At 45.5% G+C, this 23,228-nt stretch overlaps 1 protein-coding gene across 1 annotated transcript in view; it reads left to right on the forward strand.

The window, feature by feature from the left end:
* SLC24A3 (solute carrier family 24 member 3) overlaps nt 1–23,228 on the forward strand; it is a 518,474-nt gene that overhangs the window by 292,718 nt on the left and 202,528 nt on the right. The gene's annotated exons all lie outside the window — the stretch shown is intronic.

Below are 23,228 nucleotides of genomic sequence, written 5' to 3' on the forward strand. Positions count from 1 at the left end.
CCCCCTCTTCACTCCTCTTCAAAGAGAAGGCAGGTCATTCACTATGTATTAGATCTGAAAGTTATTCACCTTTTGATAGGAAACTTTTCAAGTATCTCAAACAGAGCCTTCTGGCCTTGACAAGGCTTTACATACTCTTCTTTATCCTCTAGGCCAGGTGCTTGCTTTAGAATAATCAGGACAGCATTATGGTTAAAAGCCTGGGCTATGGATGGAGTCAAAACTGGGTTTTAGATTTGGCTCTGCCACTTATGAGTCATGTGGCCTTGGGCAGATTATTTTCCTTTCTGAATCAAATCTCCACTTCTGTGTAATGGTGAGAATTCCACTTAGCTGCCAGTGTGTTTGAAGGACCATTTGAGACAATGCATGCCTAGCCTGGCACCAATATCCAGCCCACTGCACCTGCTCAGTCCGTGGGAGTTCTTACAGTCATTCATTTTTCCCATTCTTGAAAGTAGAAGATTCTGGGACATTAATACTGTGGTAGGACCCCACTCACTATGGACCTTTGACCCTTTACTCCTGAGGCCAGGAATTGGGGCTTTAGTTTCCTGCATCTCACATTTACATGTTCACCATATCCACATAGTCCCTGGAGAATTATTATTTCCTTTATGCTTTCCTTAAACTCACTTTAAAAACTGTATTTCTTTTTAAAGCTAATTTTATTGTATTTGTTTCATAAGTAAGCATGGATTTTTTATAATAACATTAAAATGATCATTACGTAACTATTAACATTTATGTTTTTTTTCGTATGGCCTATCCTCATCTACGCATCCCTGGAAGCACACCAAGCACCTTCCAGGCATCCTGTGTGTACTTCCTGTACTGTAAGAGCTATCCAGCCATAGTGATGGGATTTCAACAGCCCTAGGGGTTTAGAAGCAGTTCAGAGTGTGGTATTTCTAATCTTTCCAATAATGTTTCATATGGCTGATGGCTGATATCTGACTCTGGGCATGGAATTATTTCTGGATCCTGAGGTTGCTTGCAAAGCTGGTATGTAGCTCTCTGAATTAAATGGTTGCCCTGGCCTCGTTGCCATGGTGACAGGAATCAGTGCAAGCCGAGCAGGTGACCAGCTGGATGGGGAAGCATCACAGGTGTGGGCCATTTCTTTGTCAGTTATCTCAATGACTGTCCTTTCCGTCCCCTTGATTTGGTCATGTGAGCAGTGACCATCTCAGATCTTATCTCTGACACAGCCGGTGGGAGGGCCTGAAGACCTTGGAAGTTGGTCTAGAATGCATACCTTGGAAGATACACACAATGCAATGGTGTATTTTTAAAAAGAGTAAGAAAGATAACCAAACCGGGTAAACGTTGTCTATTTACTTACTGATGGACACAGCACCTGCTACAGAGTTGGTACTCCACGATTTTAATTAAGTGAATGCTATGGACAAACCAAGTACTAACACTGTAGTATCTAATAGTCATATGTATGTTCCTCTAACCAGCATTTATTGACTATTTTCTGCATTCTTAGGACCAGACTCAGGATAAAAGGGTAGAGTAGCCTGAAAATGTGAAGCACTCACTGGATGACAGTGGGTGGGTAAGTGGAGAGAATCTGGGTGCTTTCTTAGGGAAAGAGGATGGATCACAAAATGGGAACACTGGAGCTGGAGGGTAAGAATCTTAGTTGAGGGGTCACTTAGGCTAACAGCAAGTCAGGGACACACTTCTCAAGCCAACTGCCAGCTCATCCCCTGCCCTGAGAGAATGGCTCAGCCCTCCACACCCCTGAAACATGGCAATGAGGAAGAGTTTCTAGGGTTGTGCTGCAGGTGGTCCACTATGCTGCTTGCCTCTTTGGCTCCTCACAGGCCTGGTTTGAAGGGAAATGCTCTCTCTTGGGTGTGCTTTCTGGGAGCTGTATCTCTTGGCTCCAAGTTCCTTGGCCTCACTTGCCGCATTCCAAGTCAAAATAGCTCATGCTCTTTCCGGGCGGCTCCCCAAGGCCTGGGGTGCATAGATCTGGGTGGAGGGAGAGGGTCTGTGGCTGGAGATCCTCCTTTTGAAGGGTATCTCTCTGTGCAGCTCAGCCTTGGCCACCAGGTCCCCATGTGCCCAGCAGAGATGCTGCCTATGTTATCTGAATACTTAGAAATTTGGGTTCATCCATCTATAGTCCATACCCACCCAAATCGGTCATGCTTTTGGAAAAGAGAGTTTTAGTCCTTGTGATGAAGGAGAGCAAATCTCTCTCCAGAATTGAAAGTGCTTCAGCAGATAAGTAGTCCTGCAGTAAACTGGCTCCATCTAGCAGAGCTACAAAATTAGCGGAGAGAAGCTTTGCAAACACAAGTCTTCGGGGCATCTCGATGAGGATACCTGGTTCTGTCCAGACTCATTGCCTTCCATGTGATGAAATCATCTGGGAAATCAACTTATTAAAGTATAAAACCCTTCTAGAATCCCTCTTCAAGCTTCAAAGGGAGATTTGGAGGAATGAAATCCTACCCAATTTTAACTGTTGCGAGGATGTTTGGGGTAGGAGTTTGGGGGTGCACATTGTTTTTTGATGTCTAACTCAGATTTGATTCTGTGCTGCAGGTCAGTATCCAGGATGCACAGCCTGGACTAGGGTTTTCCTGGGCCCGGAGTTTGGGACAGAAAGAGCTAGACCCACTCATCCAGCTCTGGGCTGCAGTGACTTAGAGGCAAAGCTTGCTCTGGCCATCCCTAAAGGGCCAGAGGACTCACCTCTGATGCATTTTACATTTCAAAGGGATGCCCCATTCCCTTGGAGACTTAGAACGAAAGCCAACTGAAGAGGTTGTCTCAGTTTGGGTCCCCCGAGATTCTTGTGCAAGACTTTTATTGTTAGAGAGATCTCCAGAGAAGGGAAGTGAGAAAAACAGGATCGGGCAGGAAAGGAGGCAGCAAAGGAGTGGTCTCAGCTGCAGGCCAGCCTCAGGCGGATCCCAGGAAACCATAGAGTAGGAAGGGCACCACAGAGCCATCCTGACTTGAGGCAGGAGCCGGCCTTTGTACTCTAGTGTCGACCACCCCTTTTGGAGTGAGGACTTAATCCTCTAGGCATTTCTGGGTGAGGTCACGTGCACTGACCAAGTGCAACTCTGGATAACTCACTCTTAGCCTTTATCAGGAGGTGGATGCACCGGCCGCAGACAGGGTTTCTGCGTGGGCACCAACAGCATCTACCAGGCATAGTCATGCAGTTGTTTTGCCTGTATTTCACGTGGGACTGGAAGTGCAAGTTCTTGTCCCCTTTACAAGGAGACATCATTCATCTGTCTCTGAAAACTCACTTTCCTTTCCAGCCCTTTCCTTCTCAGCTTTTAGACATGTTTTGTAAAAGTGGGGGAAGAAGTGGATGCATAAGCGAATGTAGCTGGTCAGTCACGAACGCCTCACTCTGTAGAGCGTCGCCAGCTGTGGACGTAGCCACTCAGCTATTCATCCAGGCTTGTTAAAATATGAGGGCATAAAAAGAGCTGATTTCATTCATTTTATGGCAGCATAGCTTCCCCCAGGAAAGGCAAAGCTGGCCAAAATGTGTGTGGTCCATACCTTTGGGTGGAAGATATTTGCAAGACGTGCCTCACTCGGCTGTGCCCAGTCTTGCCCTGACCATTCACTTCACTTCTTGCCTTTTCTCTAGAACTTCCCTTTCTGTTTTTTGGAAATGGTTGCAAAAAAATTACAGTCTTTTCCATTCTCAAACCCAACTTCTTCCATACCATGTGGTTCTAATATCCACATCCTCCACAACACTCCAGAGTTGGGGCTGGGCATTCTGTTGTCACCTGAGTCTGCGCTTGCTTCCAACACACCAATACGTAGCCACCCAGTGGATTCTGTTTGGCTCTTTGAATCTGAGCTTTCTGGTAAAAATAAGATCTAAAAAAAAAAATGTGACAGAAGAACATAGAAATGTCTGGAATGTGTTCAAGGCCGGTGAAGACACTCAGGAGATGCTCCCCCTGCTGCCTCTCAGTGTAGACGAGTCAGACCTGCCCCTAGGACACCCCTGGCTCCCTTTGGCTGGCACAGGGAATGGAAACTTTGGCCACGGGTGGTTATTTCTGCAGCTTCTCCACTCCCGGCCTCACCCATTTCTCATTGCTGATTTCCCAGAGCAGGTCTAGTCTAGCATCAATCCATCCTCAACACCAGCCAGCCAGTCTCCGGGCATCAAGGTCCCATAGGCCTGCTGGAGTCTCAACAGGAAAAGTACTTTCCCACTTTTCCACTGAGCAAAAACAAACACTTTTGGGATTTGGTGGGCTGTGGAGTGATGTGCATGGTTCATTCAGGACTCTATCACATTAAAGGAACATATGAAGCCATATCCATAGCTCTGGGGTGTGGGGAACAAGATGCTGTCCATTGCCCACCCTCCAGCCTGCACCCATGTGGTTGGATTCTCAATTTCTACAGCAATTTATTGCAGGATTCCTTGGGAATGATCAAGGGGGTGTTTGTGGAAGAAGCAGCATTCATGTGGTTCCTGAGTCAGCCTGGGTTGCCAGAAGCTGAGCCTGGCATGAGCATTCCAGTGAAAGCTGTGTTGGAAGTTTTCCCTGGTAAAACTGGCCAGAGAGCACATAGTGTGACCAGGAAAGGTAGGAGGTCCAGAGGGCACAGGATCAAGAGTCCCACAGAGGGGAACTTCAGCACAACACATCCCTGGGTGCTGGCCTCTGGGTGCTGGAGTTAGCAAAACACTCTGGGAGCTGGAGTTAGCAAAATGGTAAAGGGCTTTCCAGGGAGGTGGACAGAGCCCTGATTGCCAGCTTCAGTTCCATTCTTGCAACTTTCAGAGGAGTTAACAGGAGCAATAACAGCAGCAGGCTTCTTCTTCTCCAGTGTCTAAACTTCTTTCTATTGTAAGTTGGGCTCTTTTGCAAGCCCCAATACCAACTCTTTCTGCCTTTCCCTTGTGGGTTCCAACACACCAAGCAGACAGTGGGGTACCAGCAGCCCATGGTCATAAAATGTGCACATGACAAAAAGGGGTCCTGGGGCATGGAAAGAATCCCTATAAAAGGTGCCAGCATGCTTTCCGTCAGGATGTATCTCAGGCAGCAGGGAATCTGAGTCAGCTCCTAGCTCATTCTTAGCCTATGACAAATGTCAAGACACAAGTAGACATTTCTGGCACTTAAATAAGGCAGGAACTCCGGACTAGTCCCTTTTTTGGGTAGATGGGGACTGTTTCATCTTAATAGGAAGCCCTGGTTGGAGAAAGACACTTACTGCAAGGCCTGCAGTGAGGAGCAGAATCCCAGACACTGTGTCCTCCAGGGTTGTGTTTCTCCAGCCTGAGGCTTAGTAAAAGGCTAACTAGGAAATTGGCCAATTTTAGTCTTGGGTCCCATTCTGGATTCTAATGTACTGTGAAATTTAATGCAATTCCACATGGTCTTTCAGATGCTGGGTATAGTCATTTCTTTTAGAAAAAAACAAAGGGCTTGCATAAGCATATTTTTTTCCCCTTTGAGACTGGGGAGAAGTATGAAAGAAACCATGTCTAATGTTAATTCTGAAGAGGCTGCTGTGGCGTAGAAGGAAGGACACTTGCCTCAGAACATCAAGTGGATCTTCCTACTTTGGGAACTGGGCCTCAGCTCTGTGAAGCACAGAGCTACTGAGTTCTCATGAGGATCGGGAAAGAGCATGCAATGGGAACAATGGTGTTCACACATTGAAAGCTGCTACTGTTTCCACTGGAGAACTTGGCTATTTGTTCAAGGAGAAATGTATTAAAGCAGAGGTCCCCAGTCCCCAGGCTGTGGACCATTACCATGGTCTGGGGATTCTAACAGGACCATCCCTGGCCTGTTAGAAACTGGGCTGCACAGCAGGAGGTGAGTGGTGGATGAGCAAGCAAAGCTTCATCTGTATTTAGAGCCACTCACCGTGGCTCACATTATCACCTGAGCTCTACCTGCTGTAGACCAGTGATGGCATTAGATGCTCATAGGAGCATGAACTCTGTTGTGAACTGCACATACAAGGGATCTAGGTTGCACACTCCTTATGAAATTCTAATGCCTGATGATCTGTCACTGTCTCCCATCACCCTCAGATGGGACTGTCTAGTTGCAGGGAAACAAGCTCAGGGCTCCCACTGATTCTACATGAAGGTGAGCTGTATGATTATTTTATTATATATCACAATGTAATAACAATAGAAATAAAGTACACAATAAATGTAACGCACTTGAATCATACCAAAACCACCCCTCCCCACCATTCCGTGAAAAAATTGTCTTCCACAAAACTGGTCCCTGATGCCAAAAAGGTTGGGGACAGCTACATTAAACCACCTCATTCAAAATCTAGATGGATGACTCTGCCCCCCCTCCCCCACACCTTGTCTCTGCTTCTCTGTCTACCTGAACTTCCTCCTGCAGTCCTTCTCTAAGGCTCCACTCAAGCCTGACTCGCTCCATGCAGCCTTCACGCACTGTGCCGGCTCACGCTGGCACCTTCCTTCCTCACCTCACTTTTCACTTCACTATCTGATCCGTATTAATAGCTATCCATTGTTATCAATATGGTTATAGCTATGGTTATCAGTTTAGGTACAGATAAATAGTGGCAGATTGCATCTTCCCAAATGACCACAGCAAGAACTCCAGGACAACATACTCTTCCAGAATCTGGTCCTCCCCCACCAAAAATGAAGAGGTAGGGTCCACTTCCCTCCCTTTGAGACTGATGAGATACTTTTAACAGCTGTGACCAACAGAAGGCAGTGGAAATGCTCTGCATGACTTCCTATGCCAGATAATAAAAGGCCCGTATGACTTCCTCCTGGCACTTTCTTGATATGTGCACCTGCAGCTCTGAGCCACTTCTTACTATGTGAGAAGTCTCACTATGCGAGAAGTCCCCAAGCTGAGAAGACCACATGGCAAGACCACAGACTTGGAGAGGCCAGGGAGCCCCAGCTGTTCTAGCTCTCAGGTGTTGGAGTTCCCTTGCTCAGAGGCCAGAGAGGAAGTGAGTGTTGGAGCCTTCATGTTTCCAGTTCCCGCCACCATGTGATTGCAATTGTGTGAGCAGCCAAGTGAGGACCACCTACCTGAGGTTGGTCAGCCCCTAAAAATGTGAGACGTAACAGTAAAATGTTACAGTTGTCTTAAACCACTACGTTTGGGGTGGCTATTGTGCAAATACATATACGTACACACTGTCTCAGGTCTGGCAGCCTAAGGAAATACCACACTGGGTGTTTTGTAAACACAAGAATTTATTTCACACAGTTCTGGAAGCTAGAGGTCAGATCTGGGTGCCAGCAAGGTTAGGTTCTGGCAATAGCCATCTTCTGGGTGACAGATGTCTGACTTCCTATATTCTCGTGTGACAGAGAGCAGAGGGGAAACAAACTCTCTCATGACTCTTCTAGAGACAAGGTCTCGCTCCATTACCCAGGCTGGAGTGCAAGGTTCTGTCCTCTCACCTTAGCCTCCTAAGTACCTGGGAATACAGTTGCACGCCACCATGCCAAGCTAATTTTTCATGACTCATAAGGACACTAATCTCATATGTGAGGGCTCCACCCTCGTGACCTAATTACCTCTCAAAGATCCCATTGCACTGGGGATTAGAATTTCAACATATGTATCTGGGGAGGAGGGCATTCAGTCCATTACACATATACACTTATATACTTACATATGCACATGCATACTCATATTTACTTACATTTACATACATGAATGTGTACATACATACATGCATGCATGTTTAGGAATATAGCTTGATTTCTTCAATCATCCTCCAGTTTGTGCGTGTGTGTGTGTGTGTGTATGTGTGTGTGTGTGTGCTGGAAGCTGGCTTCCCATCTGGGCTATAAACTCCTGAAATCAAAACTGTGCTGAGTACTCCTTGCTACCCTCTACCAGCTGAAGAATGACATGGTGGCTGCTGCACCTCTGCCCTGAACCCTCGAGTTATATTGATGGGGAAATGAGTCATACACACCTGTGTCCCTGAAAAGCCCGTTCCTGTTGCAAGTAGGATCGTAAACCAGAGTCACTTTGGTCTTTGAATCTTTCTCAAAGGAAACCGTATCCTTGGAAAGATACGGTTTCCTTGGAAAGAACCTTTACCTGAAATTGTTGAGAATAAGCCATTCGATTTGCTTCTGTGTCGTTGACTCAGCGAAAGGAAATGCCCCTCTCACCAGTCCCTCACTGTGGATACTCGGCCGCTGCCTCCGAAGCTGTTAGGCAGGGCCTCCTCCCCTCGTTCAGGATCCCCACGGGATTTGCCTCTTCCATCTTCAGATTCAAAAGCCGCTCTTTTTCTTCTCTCCTCATCTTAGCGTTACCTAGGAGATCAGAGATTTTTATGAGTTAGGTTTGACAGTCTGATCATATTTATGTGAGCTATGCAAGAAAAGTTAAATATTGGAGTCTCCCATTGAATACAATATCATTTGGATAAAAAATCATCTCAAACATTGAAAGGGTCATTTTCTAAAATAATTTATTTTAATAGATTTTCCTCCATAAATCTATATGAAATGCCCTGAAATTCAAAGTTATATAATATATGAGAAAAGATCAAAGGGAATAATGATGTTAAATTCCTCTCCATCCTTGAAAATTCTGCTCAGTTATTTTATCCCACCCACTACATGAATTCAAACATTGCTATATAAACTCAAACAGCCCCAGTGAGGTCCAACACAGCTTCTTCAAGTACATGGCAAACCACTCCTCGGCTGGGAAGGCTGGAGAGGAGGTACTAGCATCTTTGATCAGCCTTTGACTGAAGTGGGCCTGAAAGCTGTCCTAGCTCATGACTGCAAATGTATACATTTGCCTCAGGCTTCTGTGACATCATGCCAAGGTTATTATGCCACAGTGGATTATTTTGTCTTGTAATAATTGCATTATTTTGTCTTGTAATAATTCTGTTACTTTACAGATCTCTTTTAATCTGTTTTCAACTCCAGCCAACCTTGCAATGATACATAAGTACATGGAAGAACAAAGATGACAATCTCTCTGCCAGTGACACAAACTGATAGGTTCTGAGGGGGAAGCGAGAAGTAATTGACTTATAATGGGGGATAAGACGGCATTCTAGCGTAAGAACGAAGTGAAACCTTTTCCCCCTACTTCACGTCCACTTTTCCTCTTTACTTGGAACATAAGTTATGCATTTATCATTTTGGTCTTAACTAACTCAACGACTAAGCCAAATTTCCACTTTCTTCCATAAAAAAAGTAAATGTTAATAGTCAGGTGCTTTATGTATTGGCCACACTTGATCAAAAGTTTTATTTGCTGCCCACTTTTCTTCCCTCTTTATAAAGCTTCACGTTTCTCTAATAAGTGCTGAAAAGCGCTTATTAAACACCTACCTTACTGTTGCCATGAATTTCAGTTTGGCATCTTCACGTGGGACATCAAAATCTGACACACGAAACATCTAAGCCATCCCCCAGATGGTAAAGGGAAGCACAACACAATTTCGCCCTTTTGGCTGTAATTGGTTTCCAGTATCATTTTGCCTCTGAACGCACGTTCTTGCCTCTGAGCCTTGGGGCATCACCTGTCAGAGACATTGAAACTGCCACAGATGCTTGTATGGGATGACTTGACCTTGAAATATTCATAGTTGAGAGTTCTGGAAGGCTGCAGCATCTCTTCCTGTAGTCTCCTACTGTTCTGATTGCTCCTTCTGTCTGATTCTTGGTTTATCCATGTAAGTTGGCATGCAATTAGGTCACGTCCCAGGCCTTTCATCCTAGCTTGTCAGCCACCCGGCAACCTTTAGTTTTCCCCAGGCTGTTGTTTATCAACAGACCACGCCGTGACTCCAGGCAGTACAAGTTCCATAGAGGACTTAATGTGGCTAAGGGCAAGTTGGGGAATCTTTATGTGAATTTGGTTTGCTGTAAATGTTGTGCAGCCCCTTACGATGCAGAATATATTCCAGAGGAAAGTGAAGAAAGCAAGCAGAGACTGGAGGGACATTAACCTCAAAAGAAAACCACGCTAGCAGAGGGCCATAGCAGTTAGCTTTTCTCCGCTGAAACCTCCCCTAGGTGTGCAGCATATGGGGGATAGAGCTCAAGCAGAAACAGCAGTCTTACTGGGTTGAGACATCAGAGCTTAGAGCTTGGATCCCAGAGCAGCTGAAAATTGGAGGAAATGTCAGGAAGAAAGGAGTCAAAAGATGGGGAGCCCTGTAATATGTGTATAAATTTCCCTCAAGTCCATGACTGACCTCTGAACCTTGCCTGCTTAGGAATGACTCCACGCAGCTCAGGAAAGACAAGAGCGGAAAGGCTGAAAGCAGATATGTCAGCTGCTGCCCGGCACTGGGGAGATAAACTGAGAAGTGCAAGTCGCTAAAGTTTAAGGGGCTGGATACACAGTTCAGATGTTCCACTGAATGCCTATAGGGACCATATCTCAGGGCTAAGGGCACACTCAAAATAGGCCTAAAATTACGGCAAAGAATGACCCTCCAGTAATTCAATCAATGCTTAAAACCTAAAACCACCTCTGGTTTTGTGGCCAGTAATTACAATCCTCCAATAAATTCAACTTCCTATTAGAACAAAACTCAACACTCTTCAGAGGAAGATGACAGAATCCAGAATTTCCTCAGCCATCATCCATGAAGTCAAATGTATGATTTTTAAAATTGCTAGAAGACCAGGCCCAGTGGCTTATGCTTGTAATCTCAGCACTTTGGGAGGCCAAGGCGGGAGGACAGCTTGAGGCCAGGAGTTTGAGACCAGCCTAGGTGACATAGCAAGACCCTGTCTCTACCAAAAAAAATTATATATATATGTATGTATGTATGCATGTATGTGTGTATATATGTGTATGTATATGTATATATGTGTGTGTATATATATACTTGTGTGTGTATATATGTGTGTATGTATATATGTGTGTATATATGTATGTGTGTATATATATGTATATATATATGTGTGTCTGTGTGTATGTGTGTGTGTGTGTGTGTGTGTGTGTGTGTGCATATATATATATAGCTGAGTATGTTGACCCACGCCTGTGGTCCCAACTAGTTGGGAGGCTAAGGTGGGAGGATTGCTTAAGCCAAGGAGTTGGAGGCTGCAGTGAGGCATGATAGTGCCACTGTACTCCAGCCTTGGCAGCAGATTGAGACACTGTCTCAGAAAAATAAAAAAATATATATATATATAACATATTACACATATTATATACATTACTAGATACACATCAAGTAGATTCTAAATTCTCTTGTTTTGATCTTACTTGCTCCAAATTGTGACGAGTCTTCTGCTGTCTACGAGGCAACACAGTGCCCTTCCTAAGATGCCTCTCATGTCATCGGTTCCCGCTCTGCTCTAGAACCCAAAATCCTAACTGGATACCAAGACACGTTGTTGAAGGAAAAGGTATTTAGATGTTTCATTCAGAGCTACAATGTGCCATCACCAGAGCCCTGTGACAGTTCAAGGAAATGGAGAAAAGTGAACAGAAGAATTACTTTTTGGTTTGGATTAACTATGCTCTTTTCTTAATTTCTATTCATATTCAGAGGCAGATGTTGTCCCAGAGATAGAGCCTTGATACTGGGAATGTAAGCTTTGGAATCACAAACTTAGTTATCTGACAAAAATTACTGAGTTCAAATCTACCTTTAAAAGGGTTTCAGGTGTAGTTTGCAGATTCATTAGTGCTTTGACCTAAAATTATAGGTAAATGGTCCAAAAAGATTGAATATATGGTAACATAAAAGGAACAATGATTTCCTGCAGTTGACATCTGCATTTTCCCCTCAAGGAGTGGTGCAGAGGTGACCAAGTCCAAACTGAGAAGTAAGCACAGCTTGTATTTTTTCCAACTGAAAAAACAACTTATCAATATTTTATCTGCTATTTATGTCTTCCTACAACAGCTCTGCATATTCTTAGATATTTATTTTATTGTTATAAACTAGAATTCAAGCTAAAGATTAAAGGTGTCTCAATACAATCTTCTGAAGATACCAAGTACATTCGAGTAGATGGATTAGTAATAATTCTCTGCTTTTAAATGGATTATATTGTAAAATAGGTGCAGATCAAACAAAATGATGTCAAGAATCACTACTACCAGGACCGAGGAGTGCCAGTTATTCTTTCATTCTAGGACTTGCTTAGCAAAGCTCTCTATAAGGAAATGACAAGTGCACAGGTCTCTGTTCCCATTCCCCTAACCTTGGTAGACATTGCTAATAGATGGAGATCCTTTACCACACTGAGCCCCATCCAAGACTCATCCTAATAGTCAGTCATTAGCAGTCAAGCAACGAACAGGAAATGAGACCAATTTTCTATCCTTAAAATTGGTAGTCATGGAATAACATCAGAAGGAAATAAAAAGAGCAGGTTTTAAGAGAGGAAGCGGAGGGAAACTTTTATGCTTTTCATGAAATTCTGTTATTATCTTCCTGTCTAGAGACCAATAGAACCATAAAGGTTACTTCCAGCCCTGAAATTTGATGAGTTAATATTAAAAAGTGTCACTGATTTTGAAACCTCCTGCCATTTAGCATGTACACTTCACTTTATATAAAATAAATGCTTAAAGATTAAAAACTTTCCAGGTAGATTCCTGTAGGGAATTGCTACATTCAGAAAGCACTATTTCAGGTGGATTTTTTTATAGAAAAGTTTTTCATGCAATCTCATCCTTTCTGAGGGTGTTGAAGAGGACTGGGCATTCCTTGTTACCACCACGGGTCCTCTTGAGGAACTATTTAGTGGGTTCCTGTATACATCAGCCTGTAGGTCTGGAGCAATCACAGACATAAGAACACGAGAGATGCAGCAGGTCATCCATTCAGTTATTCTGTCTCTGACTTTGGCACCAAGGGACACTTAGAGAAACAAAGGAGTCCAAGAAGAGCATCAAGTTCTGAACAGCATAGGGAGTGTACCGTGAATATTTCACTTTCTTTAATGAGAACTTATTAGTGGCAGTGCCTTGACAACCACGTGAGCAGCAAATGCATGCTGTAGGCCCTTGCTCTTGCAAAGAGACCTCCTCTTTGCTGCCATGTGTGTGGCCTGAGAACACTACATTATTCATGAGGTGGCTGTATTTTCTACAGTAGCTGCTGGCTCAAAGACATGAATAGCACTGATGTCGTGGTTTTTTATTATTGATAAAGAAATACGTTTCCAGTTTGTCAAATTACATTTCAGGCTCTGCTAGGCCAATACTCTACCTAACTAATGGTTTGGGGTTCTTTGGTTCCAAAGAATGTCTGTTCCCTTCCAGGAGAAAAGTTTGTGGGCTGATTGTTTAAAATCTTCTGCCAATATGGACATGAGAAAAAGAGCTCTAAAGTGGGAACCAAGGGGCTTCTCATGGTGTTGGATCAACTTCAGCATCATGAACAAGAAGCACAGGCGGTTTTCCAATCTGCGTTCAGGAGTGAGGTAGTTCCATAATGCTGTCTAGATTACAAATCCACTGCAAATTGTCCATACAGACTACTGCCATGGTCTAGGGAAACATTCGCCTGAATGTGGTTAAGTTCTTTTCTGGAAAAAATAATCTTTGTCGAAATAAAGAGAAAAGTGCAAAATTCCTAACTCTCCTCATCTAAACATGGGTTTTCCAGAAGGCGTCCCAGAAACAGACTCAGGCACAAGTTGTTAGTTTCTGATATGATCCCAATTATGGGAGTTGGGAGGTGAGACAGAGAGACAATGACAGACAGGCAACCAATCAGAGGCATGTTACAAAGCCAGTTACCACTCTGCGCAACCAGAGCTTAATTCTACTGGGAACTCTAACAGTATAAAACATACCTCAGCATTATGTCACTCAGCTGGTGAGGGAGCTGGGGTATTTATACACCCACCTTTCATCAGACTTTGATTGACAGCTTCTCCTGAGAGAAAGAGTGGTATTAATTCTCCAGCATATCCAGCCTGTACTGTCTGGGCAGGGGACCCTTTCTCAGCTCTGGAGAAAGCCTTCAGGTAAAGAGATGCAGGTGCTTAGTGTAAAAGAGGTAGGGCCTCAGGACACTGTGGGGCTGGTATTGATGTCTTGGGAAATGCCCCTATCTATATTTCTCCCTCTTCATTATTTAATAAATTAAAGACAAAAAGAGCTCTTATTTGAGAGTCACTTGCCCAATTTTAGGTATTGCATATTTCATAAGCATCATCACCATCAATCCTCGTAATGATCACATAAATGGGTATCTCCCATTTTGTACATTAACAATGAAGACTCAAACAGGCTGAAGAATTTTCCCAAGGATACAGAGCTTGAGAGTGGTAAAGGAGGGCTTCCAATCCAGGTCTTCAGGCTCTTGTAAAACTCTGGTTTCCTGTGGTGAGCAAATGTCACATAAGCATTTGGCTGATCCAACTTTTCTTAGCAAATTTGATTGGCAATACCATTTTGATTGAGTTTGATGATCCCTCTAGGCCATCTGTTCCCATGGCTTGCCTTTTCATCCTCCTTTACGGAGATGCTTCTTGTAACTTTGTATCCATTCACACATCAATCCATTTGAAGCTGAACTTTGTTTGTGGCTTTTGAAGAGAAGGACTTATGCCCTAAAAAAAAAACAAAAAAACAAAAAAACAAACAAACAAAAAAAACAGGAAAAAATAGGGTCATTTGGTTTTTCTAGGACAGCAGAATCAATATAAAGTTGAACCCTAGTTTGATGTCAGCTCTTCCACTACTGTCTGCGTGAACCTAGGCTGGTTACTTGCCCTCTTTGGGTCTCAGCTTACCTGTCTGTAAATTGGGATACTGCCTTCTATCATATAGAAGCAATGAAAAAGTGATAAGTATATTTGCAATACTCGATAAAGTTCATTTCCATCCTTAAATTCAGAATACTCAAGGTATTGGGATGATTTCAAAGAGAGTTCCCTTGCTCCCAACCTATCCTCAACTTGTAACTCCTCAGTGACAAGGACTGTGTACCCTTAACTAGTGTTGAGTATGGTACCCAGCAGATGGTAAGGACTGAAAGTAAATGGTGGTGTTTTGGCACAATATTGATTTAATGAATTTTCCAATGTTACTGAGATATGGTCTTTAGAACCAGACAAAAATTCAAAAGATGATCTAAGAACAGACCAGTCCCCTGGTACACCCAGCACCCCCTGTTGCCAGATGCCTTCTCTCATGCCTACCTAAGGTCTGCTTGACCTTGTTGAATGTGAGCATGCATTGAAATGTCTCTCAAACATTTCCAGAGACTAAATATTTAGAAAATTAAGTTAAGCATATATGTACTTTCACACAGATTCTTTTGTGAATAATTTTGTTCAGTGGCCTTTAGTTATGACACATGTGTTAATTGCCTCAAGCAACACTCATTAAGTGATTTTTGTGCCAGGCATTTTGCTAGACACCAGGGCTTCAGAGAAGAATAAATACCCTGCAACTTTAGCCTCCCTCCCCAGCCTATTGGAGAAGAAAGAAAACAACCAAAAATTGCTGCTAGGCAAGATTTTATGTGCTAAAGGCTACAGAGATGCCAAGGACCAAAGCATTTCTCAGAAGGAGCTAGGATATGCTGGGTAACAGACAGCCCCCAAACATCAGTGGCACAAAAACTAACAATGTTATTTTTACTCATGCTACATGTTCAAAATGTGTGTATTGGGGAACGGGTGTGGGGGACTCTGCTATCAGGCACTCAGGGACCCAGGCTGATGGGGAGGCATAATTCTTCCTGATGTATTTTTCAAGAAATGATAAGACAAAAAAATGCAAAATGGGGAGCCAGACACTGGTTTGAAAGCCACATGCAATCCATGGGATTTCACTTACATTTCAGTAATCACTGCAAGCTGCATCGCCTCTCCTAACTTTGAAGAGGATGTAGACGTACCCCCTAGGTCTCTGGAACAATGAGAAGCGGGGTATTTGTGAACAGACCTCATGGCCACCAGAGTTGGTATCCAGTAGTTGGGAGGTTGACTGAGCTGTCCCTCCCAACACCATTTCTCAGCCAATAATTCTGTCTTGTGTTTATACAAAACCCCCTCCTGAGAGAAAGGCCCGCTGCATTCGGTCACGCTTGATATTTGTTGTCCTCTTTTGTGGATCCCAGCGTGGTAGGTGCTGATGACAGAGAGGAATGACGGGGCCCCTGTCCTCAGGGAGCTGAGCTCACAGTATCACTGAGTCCACAGTACACACGGGCAAGCAAACACCTTCAGTGTTTGATGAGCACTGGGACAGTGCGACGGGGCCACAGAAAGAGAAGCAGGGAAGGCTTTGTGAGCGGCAGAGGAGGTACCACACCTGGAACACAAAGTTGTTACAATGCCCCAAGAAAAGTGGGAGCAACAGGCTTTACTAAGACAGATAAAAGTATCTGAAACAGAAGCTTGAAGCCGTCCATCACTGCAGGGAGAAGCTGGGTAGCATCCAGACCTCCATTTTTTTTTTTTTTTTTTTGTGCAATTCTTGAGACTGGTCCATCAAGTTGCATTGGTTATTTTGTCATGAGAAGGTCACTGGCATGGCAGACTGGTGTTCTGATGGCTACAGCAGCCCACGTTCCTTTTGCTTAGACGTATTAAGGGAACCAGGCTTTTTAGGATGTGTTTCATTTTGGGCTGCTCCATTTGATCAACATGTGATGAGTATGTCTAAAGATGGAATGAGTGTTCCTGCTGCATTTTTTTCAAACAGAGGAGAAAAGACTCTCTACCCCTTTGAACCTCTGTTTAGACTCATCAAACTCGGGCCTCATGAAAGCAGCCAGGAGAGAGAAGCAGGGACACTGATTGCCGTTGCCTTGGTAAGGGGAAACCACTCCACTCAGGTCTCTGTGGTTTCCATGGGAACAGCACTGCTTGCTTTTGCAGGCCCCCAGGGCTGGCGGGATGCACTGAAAGGAAAACTGGGGGATGAAAGAGAGGAGTAGAAACAGACTTTGAGGACCTTGAAGGTATTTGGGGAACGACTCAGCTGGATGAGGCTACTCCGTTCTCCCTGCATAGGTAACTGCTCCCAACAGGCCACATGGGCCATGTGGCCCCAGCAGGCTGAGTACTGGAAGCACCCGCCTAGAGGCATACACATTTATGCAGCTCTCATGGACTGACCACCATCCAGGGAAACAGATGCCAATGCAAGGCAGGAAGGAACTGGCAATATGTGGATTGCAACATAAGACCAGACAAGAAGGTGCCCTCTTCCCACACCAGGCCAGCATGTAATGGTTGTTATAATTTAGAATAATGATATGTGGCCCTAGGAAGCATTCGCATTCACAATCTACACTGTTCATAACAACCCTGCAGGAATGACATCAACACACCCATCTACAGATGAAGGAAACAGGGCCCTGTGTGACGCAGAGGAGATCTGGACCTGAGCCTGATTCCCCACTGTGGGATCTTATGCAAAATCTAACTGACCACCCAAGGAAAATGTTAGTTCCCAGACACAGCAGGCATCCTAACTCAAGCCATAACAAATGCGCTGAATGCTTTTGGATTTGGGGTGGGGATGCACACCCAGAGAGGGTGGCATCAGCACCAGCCATCATCTGGGAGGTGCTAGAGCCCCCACATTGTCTTACCCCTTGTTCTACAAGTGAAGAAACTGGGGCCAAGAAGCACGTGGCAGAAGCCTTTCAGGGCAGTGCACCACAGTCTGCATACACTCTTTTCTTGGACAGTTGCAGCTATTCAGAAAACCGCATTCCCCACACACACCTGCAAGGCACCAGGAGCATGTTGCCAGGTGGATAACTGGTGCAGTCGCCAGGAGGCAAACACAACAGCTGTTGTAGCTCTTTTCTTGAACCACTGGGTCAACTGGGCAGAATGGATTACTCCATCCCTGTCCAAGGTCTGTTCTCAGAGTTCTTCATCCCACTGAGACTTATCAGGCATCCGCTGTGTGCCCTGCAGTGTACTATGCGTTTGGATCGAGGGAATGGGAAGGAGGAACCTCAGAGGCCATTTTTCAGATGATCAAAAGGCAAATTGAGGCCCAGAGAGATGAAGTGACAGGTGGCCAAAGGCCACACTTTGGGCATGTCAGCATTGAGCCCCACATTTCCAGACTTTCAATTAAGGACACTTTTCTTGACTTCAGGCTGATCTGCTTTTTAGGAAGATTAAACACTATGATACCAAATTGCTTTAGAACCACAACAAGGCAACACGGAGTGAAATGACAATGTTGTTCCCAGGCTGTGTATACAGAGCACATAGGAGCTGACAGAGATCAATGACGAGCCTTACCGCCTCCCTAAACAGAGCTGCTGCCCGGGTGAGTCTCTAGGACAGGATTCTTCCTGATTTACATTCTATGCTACAGGGTCATCTGGCAATGAATGCCCTTTGCAAATGAATCAGAGAAGCTTCTAACATGGTGAAATTGGATATACAATATAAGAGTATGTTACAATCCTAAGTCTTGACATTGGGGTCCTACCAGGCTAGACTCAGAATGCAAGTCTTGAAAACAGTTCATCCTGATTTTATACTTGTGCAGAGGGACTGCCTTCTGCCCCCTCCGACTCATGCCACACTACTGTGTGCCAAAGCTATGTGCATATAAGTTACGGTCTCTTCTTTCCTGCACATAAGACACCTTACATCTCCTCTTTAGTTCTTATGCAAAGGAAGCTTGGGAGATGCTGTAGACCGAATGTTTGTTCCCACTTCCCAGATTCATATGTTGAAGCCCTAACCCCCAAAGTGATGGTAATTGGATATGGGATCTTTGGGAGGTAATTGGGGTCAGATAAAGGTATAAGAGTGGGACCCTGATGATGGGATTTGTGTCCAAATAAGAGGAGGAAGAAACCAGAGCTTACTCGTGCTCTGAAATGCAGGTACTGCAAGAAGGCGGCCTCTGCAAGCCGGATGACAGCCCTCACCAGAAGCCAACCTTGCTGGCACCTTTATCTCAGACTTCCAGCCACCACAGTTGTGAGAGATAAATGTCTGTTGTTTAAGCGCCCAAGTCTACAGTATTCTGTTCTATCGGGCTAAGGCAGACAGGGCTTTGCTATACCCGGACGTGTGGATGGTTTCTTGATATATCACCTGCGACTCTTTCTAGGGCCTCCTCTGGCCCCAGGAGCATGCTTGGCTTGGCAGGTGCAGGGCCGAGCAGAAGTATTGAAGGGTCAGTGCCTTTGGGGCAGCCCTTAACAGTGACAGGCAGCCATCAGTGCACAGCGCCCCCAACTCTGCTGCCGACCCTGCAGTGGACAACTCTGAGACCTGCTTCCCTCCGTCTCCTAGAAAGCTTGAGGTCACTGTGCCAGCCTCTTCCCCTCCCTGCCTCATCTCTCCACCCTGCTCCCAGTGCTTCCTGGGATCATCTCCCAAACAAACAGCTGCCATTCATATCTTTCTCTCAGGGTCTGCTCTTGAGGGCTCCAGCCTAAGGCATGGGCATTTGGGACCTATGAGGGAAGACTCACCTCTTGCAGGGCAGAAGAGGGCTCAGCTCAATTTTTAGATGAAATCTCTTCTTGTGGCTTTCTTTTTCAAAATTCAATGCATACGTAAAAGGGAAAATAAAATACACTTAGTATTCTTTGCAAGTTGTGCATGACTCCTTTGAAACCATTGTTCCATTTCATCATCTTCCTGATACGTGTTTTCTGAGAGGAGCTGTAATGAAAAAGTGGTCAGAGTGGGTGGATGTCAAGTGAGATTTGCTAAGTGAGTATTTAACCTGGTCATTCTTTCCACATTGCTATTGAACACCAAGTAAGTTTTATTGTTCTTGAAGAAAGTTGATTCAAAAGCGTTAGACAGATTCTCCTCTGTCTTCCCCACCCTGACCCTGAAACTCCCAACTTCAAGCCACATTCAACTGGGTGAGGAGGCCCAGAGTGCCGGCTGCTCCATTCACAGGCTCCGACACTGACTGTGCCAATTTGGAGGCTGTCACTGCCCCATGGAGAATTTTCACACACGTCCTCATGGCCAGCCGTGACTATGGACAGGGGGAGGCACTGTTGATAAAGGAGCGCCCAGCTGGGCATGGGTCAGAGAGCAGGCCCTGGAGAGCAGGCCAAGGTCAGGTCACTGGTAAGCTGCCAACTCCCTGGAGGCAGGGAAAGGAGGGTTCCTGAGCCTCCAAGGAAGAAGGACTCTGAAGAAGCTCCTGCGGTTTCTCCTTGACTCACCCCTGTGCAGCCAGGACTTTGGGTAGCTTCTTGGTGGACTGTCCTAAGCTAACACGGGACCCTTTGGGTCCTGCCCCATCCAGGGCCCAGTCTCCAGTGTGTCTTCCCCAGGGATCCCACTGGGGTCACCGTGTGGGCTGGCATGGAGACTCCTGACCAGACACCTCCTCCACCAAAGAGCCAGGCCTAGTGGGATCCATGTATCCACAGCTGCTTCATTCAGCCAGTTGCTGCTTGTCTTGTGAAGAATTGAAACTCAGAATGCCTGGATTCAGAACCCAGGCCTGTCACTTACTGACATGGTGCCCTTGGTGGAACGGATATGGTCCCTGGCTCTCTGTGGCTTCATGCGTGGGGTGGCAGTGAGGCAGGAGAACGGAGCTGGGCTGGGGAGAACCCAGTGTAGACATGGATGATGCCCTGCTCACAGGGTGACTGTCACACCCTTCTGTGCTCCCAGAGTAGACGTGGATGATGCCCTGCTCACGGGGTTACTGTCACACCCTTCTGTGCTCCTAGTGTAGACGTGGGTGATGTCCTGCTCACGGGGTTACTGTCACACCCTTCTGTGCTCCCCTGGTCCCTTATTACTGATCATGCAGGAAGTTTGTGGGGCAGGAAGTAAAGTGGTAACTGGATGCCACATACTTGTATCCCCCTCTACCCCTCATTGATGATTGGGGACCTCGAATAAGCAGTTTCTGTGTGTGATTCCTTTGCTTGGCACCGCCCCAGGGCAAACCACTCTGTTGTTTCCCGTGGGTGATGGCTGTCGTGATTAATAAATTAACTCAGCATCCCATCTCTAGCTTCCAGCTCTGGGACTGGGAGGACAATAGGAGAGGTGACCTTTCAACCCAGGACTGGCCAATGCCAAAACACCCTGTGGCAGCTACATTGAAAAGTGCAAAGGAAGAAAAAGCCTACCGCTTCCCCTCCAGGAGTGTGGCAGCTAAATGTAGATCAGGTCAAATCCTCTTTTGGGAGGAGGTCACGAGAAGGAAGAGCTCAGAGGGAAGAAGAGAACTGAAGATCCATGCAGGAGGGGGATGGGAGGTGCACGGAGCGTCCCTAGCCCTGGGTGTGCTGCGTGTGCAGCTCTGCCGCTGCTCTCCAGTCATGAAGCCCAAGCATGCTGCCTTGTCTGTCTTCCCCTTGGGTCCCTCACCTACAGAATTGGAATAATCGCTTGTTTAGGGTAAGATGGGATAGCAGGGTCAAAGTGCAAGGCACAGGGCTTGCCAGGAGCAGGTGCTCAATAAACACTAGCCGCCGTCATCCCTCTGCTCCTCACGTTAATTTCCAGATCATGGCTTCGGTTTGGTGCCCAAGGGAAACTCCAGGCTTCTCCCAGTTTATTTATTCGTTATTCAGAGGAGCTCCATGCTTCCTGTTTAGAGCAGCTCCAGCTTAGAAAAATCCTAGCATAATCATGACATTCCTGTCTTTTCTTGTCTCCTTTTTTTACGTTTAAAGGACCATACAAAACTAGAGAGTGTGATTAGCTAGACATACAGGTGGGCCTTGCTTTAAAATAAAAAAAGCTTTATTGAGATATTACTGACACATAAAAATTATATATGCTTAAGGTATACAACCTGATCTTTTGATACACATATACATTGTGAAATGTTAACCACATTTCAGCTCATTAACACATCCATTATCTCTACATACTTACCGTGTGTGTGTGTGTATGTGTGTTGAGAAGATTTAGATCTGCCCTCTTAGCAAGTTTCAAGTATGTAATAGTATTTTTAATTCTCCCCCACCTGCTGTACATTGAAAAGTGAGCTTTGCTTTATGTACTAGATGTTCCCTCTGGCCTAAACACCTCATGTGGCTCCAATCCAAGACCTGTGCAATGCCCTAAGCCAGTGCTGCCTTGGATGCAAAGAGCAGAGAGTTTTCAAGCAGTGACCGATGGCTTGTGTCTTGCACAAATCCTCCGGGCAAGCCTGGATTCTCCAGCAGAATTGGGCCTGGGTGTCTCAGGGGTCATCCACTCACTCCTTAGCACCACTGCCTTTGACTCTTCCCCTCTTCCTGGCTTCACTGCCATCCTCATGCACAGTGCATCCTGGAGTCACCTCCCAAATATACCACTTACCTCCACATCTTTGTCAGAGGGTCTGATTTGGGGAGAATCCAAAACAAGACAAGTGGCAAGCAGGTATCATCTAGCACATCCTCCCCATCAAGTGATGGTTTCTCTAAGAACTTGCTATATAAAGACTTGGAGACATCATCAAGCTTGGAGAAAAATCTTTCAGTAGCTGGTGATGCCTGCCCATGTGGGGCTGTGGGTGGGAGTGGTGTGTGCTGCTTCCTGCGGTGTGTGTTGGGCACATCCTCCAGCAAAGGAGCTGTGGATTTCCATCAGAGGGACCACAGGAGGCTTCATAAAGCAGAGGAGGCATGAGAACCTGGCCCAGCAGGTTGATTGGATTTTATGAGAGGAAGGGACAAGAGGCCTGGTTAGTAGTGGAGGACCTGCTTGGGCCCGTCAGTTCACAGACTCCAGCTTTCATCTGATGGCACAGAGGTTTGGGAGCATTGAGAAGGCATGAGCATCCCTGTGGTTGGCATTCCAGTTCAGCCACAAACGGAGGTCAACTTAGAAATGGCAGCAGAGGGAGGGAGCAGGGAGAGGGTTGTCCTAAGAGCCCACGGGACCCACACCCTAAGCCAGCTCTGGCAAAGTGGAAAAGGAGCAGAACAAAGACCCACTTAAAGCAGGGGCCTCAAGTCTGTCTGAGCCACGCACTCCTCTGGTGATCCACTGAAGGCTACGTCTCCCTGCTCAGAAAAGCAGTTTTCAATGCACGCATGCAGCAAAGTACGTAAGGTTACACATGGAAACCGACTGTGTGGAAATGAAGCTATTAAAACATTAGAAAACAGATTTGCAATGTAGTTCACGTGCCTCCTCATAATACTCTAAGTCACAGGTGGTGACCTAACAACCACCGTAAGATTGAAGCAGCGAAAGCCACACACGTACGGTCGTGTGACGCGTTCTGAAGATATCTATGGGGGCTGAGCCGCAGGCTCTTTTAACACGACTTTGGTCTGTTGTGTACGTT

This window comes from Callithrix jacchus, chromosome 5 (genome assembly GCF_049354715.1).
Source record: "Callithrix jacchus isolate 240 chromosome 5, calJac240_pri, whole genome shotgun sequence".
Lineage (NCBI taxonomy): Eukaryota > Metazoa > Chordata > Mammalia > Primates > Cebidae > Callithrix > Callithrix jacchus.